Here is a 6,055-nt window from a genome sequence, read left to right as displayed (position 1 = left end):
ATACTCTGTCAGTCTTGATAGTTGCAGACATAAAAAGGGCTTGGAAGACTGGCCTCAACATCTATAGGCAAACTGGAAGGCATGATAAGAAGCCTGGTGTGGGACATCTTGGTGAACAGGTTTCTTACACCTGATTTGGACAGAGCTATTCTAGGGAATAAAGTTGTATCTTTTTTTTTTTTAAAAGATTTTATTTATTTATTTGACAGAGAGAGACACAGCAAGAGAGGGAATACAAGCAGTGGGAGTGGGAGAGGGAGAAGCAGGCTTCCTGCCGAGCAGGGAGCCCGATGCAGGGCTCGATCCCAGGACCTGGAATCATGACCTGAGCCGAAGGCAGACGCTTAACGACTGAGCCACCCAGTCACCCCAATAAAGTTGTATCTTAATAAGATTATCTACTATCAATAAGATAATATCAATAAGATAATATGAATGTGGTAAAAGGGTAAGTCAGGGGTGAAATCCACAGTAATCATGGTTTGGTATTTACCAAAGAAAGAGACTTCTGGGGTCCAGAGTTGGTGCAACTTTTCCTCAGGACAGAGATCAACCTTCGGCCTTGGCGTAGGTGCCACAAACAATATTCCTGTTTGGCCAGGAGAAGCCCTTGCATGTCACATTTAGCTCTTGCTCTCAGCTTTCTTGAGGTATAATTGATACACAAAAACTGCAGATATTTAATGTATACAATTTTTTTTTAAAGATTTTATTTATTTATTTGACAGAGAGAGCGAGAGAGGGAACACAAGCAGGGGGAATGGGAGAGGGAGAAGCAGGCTTCCCGCTGAGCAGGGAGCCCGATGTGGGGCTCGATCCCAGGAGCCTGGGATCATGACCTGAGCCGAAGGCAGACGCTTAACGACTGAGCCACCCAGGCGCCCTAATGTATACAATTTAATGAGTTTAGACATGTGCATACACCTGTAAAACCATCACAACAATCAAGGTAATAGACATATCTATCACCTCCAAAAGTTTTCTTCTGTCTCTTTTTTTTATTATGATTTTTTTTTTTTTTTTGGTGCTAACATGAGATCTACCCTCTCAGCAAACTTTTGACTATATAATATTGTATTGTTGATTTTAGGCACTATGCTGTACAGCAGACCTCTAGAACTAATTTACCTTGCATAACTGAAACTTTACACCAGTTGAACAACTCCCCATTTCCCCCTCCCCCTGGCTCCTGGTAATCACCATTCTATTCTCTGCTCCTATGAATTTGACTAATTAGGTACCTCATTTAAGTAGAATCATGCCATTTCTGTCCTGTGACTGGCTTATTTCACTTAGCATAAAGTCCTCAACATGCTAAAGAATGAAATTGGACCCCTATCTTACAACACTCACAAAAATAAATTCAAATAGATTAAAGACTTAAATATAAAACCTGAAACCATAAAACTCCTAGAAGAAAACATAGGGGAAAACTTCTTTACATTGGCCTTGGCAGTGATTTCTTGGATATGACAACAAAAGTACAATTGACAAAAGTGAAAGTAGAAAAGTGCGATGACAACAAACTAAAAGCTTCCACACAGCAAAGGAAACAATCAAAAGAATGAGAAGGCAATCTGTGGAATGGGAGAAAATCTATGGAAAGCATATATCTGATAAGGGGGTAATGTATAAAATATAAAAACTCATGAAATCCAAAGGCAAAAACCAACACAACAACCTGATTTTAAAATGGGCACAGGTCTTGAATAGACACTTCCCAAAGAAGATGTACAAATGTCCAACAGGTTTATGAGAAGATGCTCAACATCCCTGATCACTGAAATGCAAATCAAAACCACAATAAGATATCAATTCACACCAGTAGGATGGCTATTATTAAAAACAACAACAACAACCCAAGAGATAACAAGTGTTGAGGATGTGGAGAATTGGAACTCTTCTACACTGTTTGTGGGAATTAAAATGGTACAGCCTATATTGAAAACAGCAGTGGAGATTCCTCCCCAAATTAAAAATGTAACTATAATATAATCCCATTTATGGAAATGTACCCCAAAGAACTGAAAGGCTGAGATATCTGCATTCTCATGTTCGTTGCAGCACTATTCCCAAGAGCCGTGTTAAGAAACAACCCAAATGTCCATCGACAGATACGTGGATAAAGAAAATATGGTATATACACACAATGGAATATTATTCAGCCTTAAAAAGAAGGAGATCCTGCCATTTTTTACATTTAGCTTTGTAAATAAAATTCTCGAAGAGAGTGACATCAGCAACATGGTAGAATAGGAGTTTTCTACAATCATCTCCTCACCCCATAGAACATTGATTTTGACACCACGCATGAACAAGTCTTTTCTGGAAGTCCAGGAGTCTAACAGTTCCAGCACACCTTTGAAGCAAAAATAGACCCATTGAAGAGGGTAATAACAGTTTCACTTTACCCCACAACACTCCTTCCCCAAGGTGGCACAGCCTAGTGGCAAGAGAAACTCTCTTGATTTCTTCCATGGGGGAAAGTGGGAGTGTGTGAGTGAGTACCTCTCTCACCCAGCTGTGTGGGATGCTGCCCAAAAAGCCCACTTCTTTCTCTCCTCACCCACAACATTTAGGTTATTTGGACTATTGAGAGAGCCTGGGAGCACAGAAAGCAGTGTTAAGAACTCATCAAAGGGATGCTACCAACCACTCTGCTGTTCATCCCACTAGCCCCTTTGCAGACCACATCTGGAAGCCTGCCTATAAGCTGCTGGGAACACCCCATCTGTGGACCCCCTTTCCAACTGGCTCACAGACATTCCCCCCCACACACAATGCTCTGCACACCTCACTCTGCCCCGAACATGGCTGGCTGCCAGTACGTGCTCCCCTGGATGGTGAGTGTGAGCCTTTGCAGATGGCCAGTGAGCAGCTGCAGAAAGCCATCCCAACCCTGTGAGATTGGGAGAAAACTCACAAATTTGAGAACTTCAGAGCACTGCCCTAGGGAAAACAAATGGGAAGCTCTCAGCATTCGACCTGGCTTTGAGGGATCAAGAGAAGGCATACATCTTAAGAACTTTCCCCAAGAGGGAAGAAAAGGTATGGAATGGGCACATCCATAGAACAGGTCTAAGAAAGCCTCAAAATCCTTGGCCAAACTGACTGGTGAAGGTATTTCTCTCCTGAAGCCAGCCAGTAAAGACTGGAGGAGGTGTCTTCATTAAATGCAAAACCAGCAATGCAAGACTCCAAAGAACACAAAAAATCAAGGAAATAGGATACCACCAAAGAAACAATAACTTTCCAGTAACAAATCCCATAGAAAGGTGGTCTCAGAATTGCCTGACAATTCAAAATAATTTTTTAAAGAAAGCTCAACAAGCTACCAGAGAAAACAGACAACTCAATTAAATCAGGAAACCAATGCATGAACTGGGATTTCAGCAGAGAAATAGATTTTTTTTTTTTTAAAAAAGAGTTGAACACATTCTAGAGTTGAAGAATAACAATGAATGAAATGGAAAAAAAACACAATAGAGAGTGGCAAAATGAACTTGATCAAGCAGAGCAGAGAATCTGTGAACTTGAAGACAAGTTATTTGAAATTATCCAGAGGAGAAAAATAACATATGCTCTCACTTATATGTGGAACCTAAAACAAAAAAACCAAACTCATAGAAACAAAAGATTTGTTTCCAGAGACAGGGGATGAGGAATGGTTGAAAAGGGTGAGTAGTCAAAAAGTAAAACTTCAAGTTATATATTAAGTTCTGCAGTTGTAATGTACAGCATGGTGACCATAGTTAATAATAAGGATCATATATTTGAAAGTTGCTGGGGCGCCTGGGTGGCTCAGTCGTTAACCGTCTGCCTTCGGCTCAGGTCATGATCCCAGGGTCCTGGGATCGAGTCCCACATTGGGCTCCCTGCTCAGCCAGGAGCCTGCTTCTCCCTCTCCCACTCCCCCTGCTTGTGTTCCCTCTCTCGCTATGTCTCTCTGTGTCAAATAAATAGATAAAATCTTAAAAAAAAAAAAAAAAGAAAAGTTGCTAAGAGAGTAGATCTTAAAAGTTCTAATCACCAGAAAAAAATTATAACTATGTGTGGTAATGGATGTTAACTAGACTTATTGTGGTGATCCTTTAACTATATATATATATATATATAATGGTAATGGTTTCCTTGCTTTAAGCCCTGTCTGTTTTTACATATTTGCTGTTATTTCTTTTTGTTTTTCTTTCCAAAGGGAAACTTGGATTTTTGCATTGGTTTAATTTAAGGGAATATGGTTTCTTGTTCAAATATTTCCAGTCCCTTCTATGAAGTATTCTTACCTCCCCTAATGACCCTGTATCCAACCTAGCCTTCAAATAAAAATTCTACTTTACAGGAAATTTAGAAGATTGGGGGAGAAAGTGTGAGGAGGCCATTAGACAAATGCAAACTTGGATACCTAAGTGGACATCTTGTTTTCTACAACAGTCCAAGAACATGAAAAATGATGATGATATGTGTTGGGGAGCATAGATACAGTTTTAGGATAAATGAGTTTCAGGTGAGATGATCAAATACAATAATCTGTTTGGATATTGACTGGAATGAACTAGCTGTAAAAAACATTTTTTTCCAATAAACAGGAACTCAAACTGGCATACAGATTAGATAATACTAAGAATTGTCATTTTGTTTCATAAGGTAATGATTTTGTGTGTACATAAGAAAATACTGTTATTTTTAAGTGATGTAGTATTTGGAAGGAAATAACAATGTCAAAGAATAGCTTTAAAATACTTCAGAAACAAAATTTAAAAAATGATAAGTGAAGCCAGTGTGGGAAAATTTTTTTAAGTGTAGAAGTTAAGTGTTTCATTTTACTATCCTCAATACTTTTGTATAATTGTTTCATTTAAAAACTGTTTTCTGCCCAGAAGGAAAGTGGTAAGTACATACTTCCTATAGTTTCACCTGTCACAGTTACCTGAACTCCATCTCCCACCTCAACCTACCTCCCCCCTCCTGAATAAAAGAAAAATACTCATAGCAAATATATAATATCAAAGAGCAACACAGGAGTAGTCAAGGGGAAGCCTGTGTTTGAACTAAAAAAATTTAAAGGAAAGAGCCTTTTCCCCATTACAATATTTTCTCCAACTCCTTGCCAGTGCAGTTCCTTTCACTTGTCATATATAACATTGCTGTTTCTGTTTCATAGCCTGATCTGTGCTTGGAATTCCTTGTGGATTCTTGGCCTCTTGAAATAAACAGTTCATGCCAGATAGCACAGTCAGAGGTAGATGAATACAGGCACATATAAAGAGGCAATCAAGTCAACCCAAGTCAGATACCATATTCCTTATACAGCACAGACCAACTCCCTTTAAAATCTTGTTTTTTGTCATACACATCCCTTTTCTGCAAAAGTGTTAGTTTCTTTTCACATGAAAAGCTTCGCTTTTCCCCCCATGTACTAGTTCTTGAGAAAAAAAATTTTTTTAAAAGAAAAAAGTCAAACGCTAATAACGCTGGAGAAGTGACTCAGGTAGAATTTAATTAATCAAAAGAAATAGAGGCGGGAGGGCGGAATCACGATCCCGCAGAGGATTCTGGGAGGTGTAGTCGGAAGCACTTGCACTCCAGGCAGGCGGGGCTGTAGCTCTAAACTTCTGTGGGATTCTGGGAAGTGTAGTCCAGAAGTTCCGTGCAGTGGATGACATTTCCTCTAAGGGAGTGTGGGGTGTGTCCCTCGTGTGTGGCTCGGGGTTCTGGGAAGGGAGTCGCAGGAACTTCCGCTCCAGGGGAGGTTGCGGCCATTATTCCCCGTGTGGTGGGGAGACGAGTCCTAGCAGCGTTTCTAGGCCTCCTCAGCCTAGGCCAGGGACCAGTGGTGTCCCAGCCCAATGTCTTAAGGGCGAAAAATGATGTCGGATGGAGGAAGGGGTAGAGGCATTTGCGTTTCCCTGTGGCTAGGCAGAGCTTCCTAGCGTTTGGGGCGGATCGCGGGTCCCAGCTTGGCGGCGGGCTAGGGTTGTGCATCGCTGTTTGGTGGTCTCCTGGGTGCTGAGCTCCCCCAGTCCTCTCCCGGACTCGCCAATCAGCATTGCCTTTT

Source organism: Mirounga angustirostris, unplaced genomic scaffold (genome assembly GCF_029215605.1).
Source record: "Mirounga angustirostris isolate CCGP_5_RB_7025 unplaced genomic scaffold, mMirAng1.0.hap1 SCAF_16, whole genome shotgun sequence".
Lineage (NCBI taxonomy): Eukaryota > Metazoa > Chordata > Mammalia > Carnivora > Phocidae > Mirounga > Mirounga angustirostris.
This window is presented reverse-complemented; position numbering follows the sequence as displayed.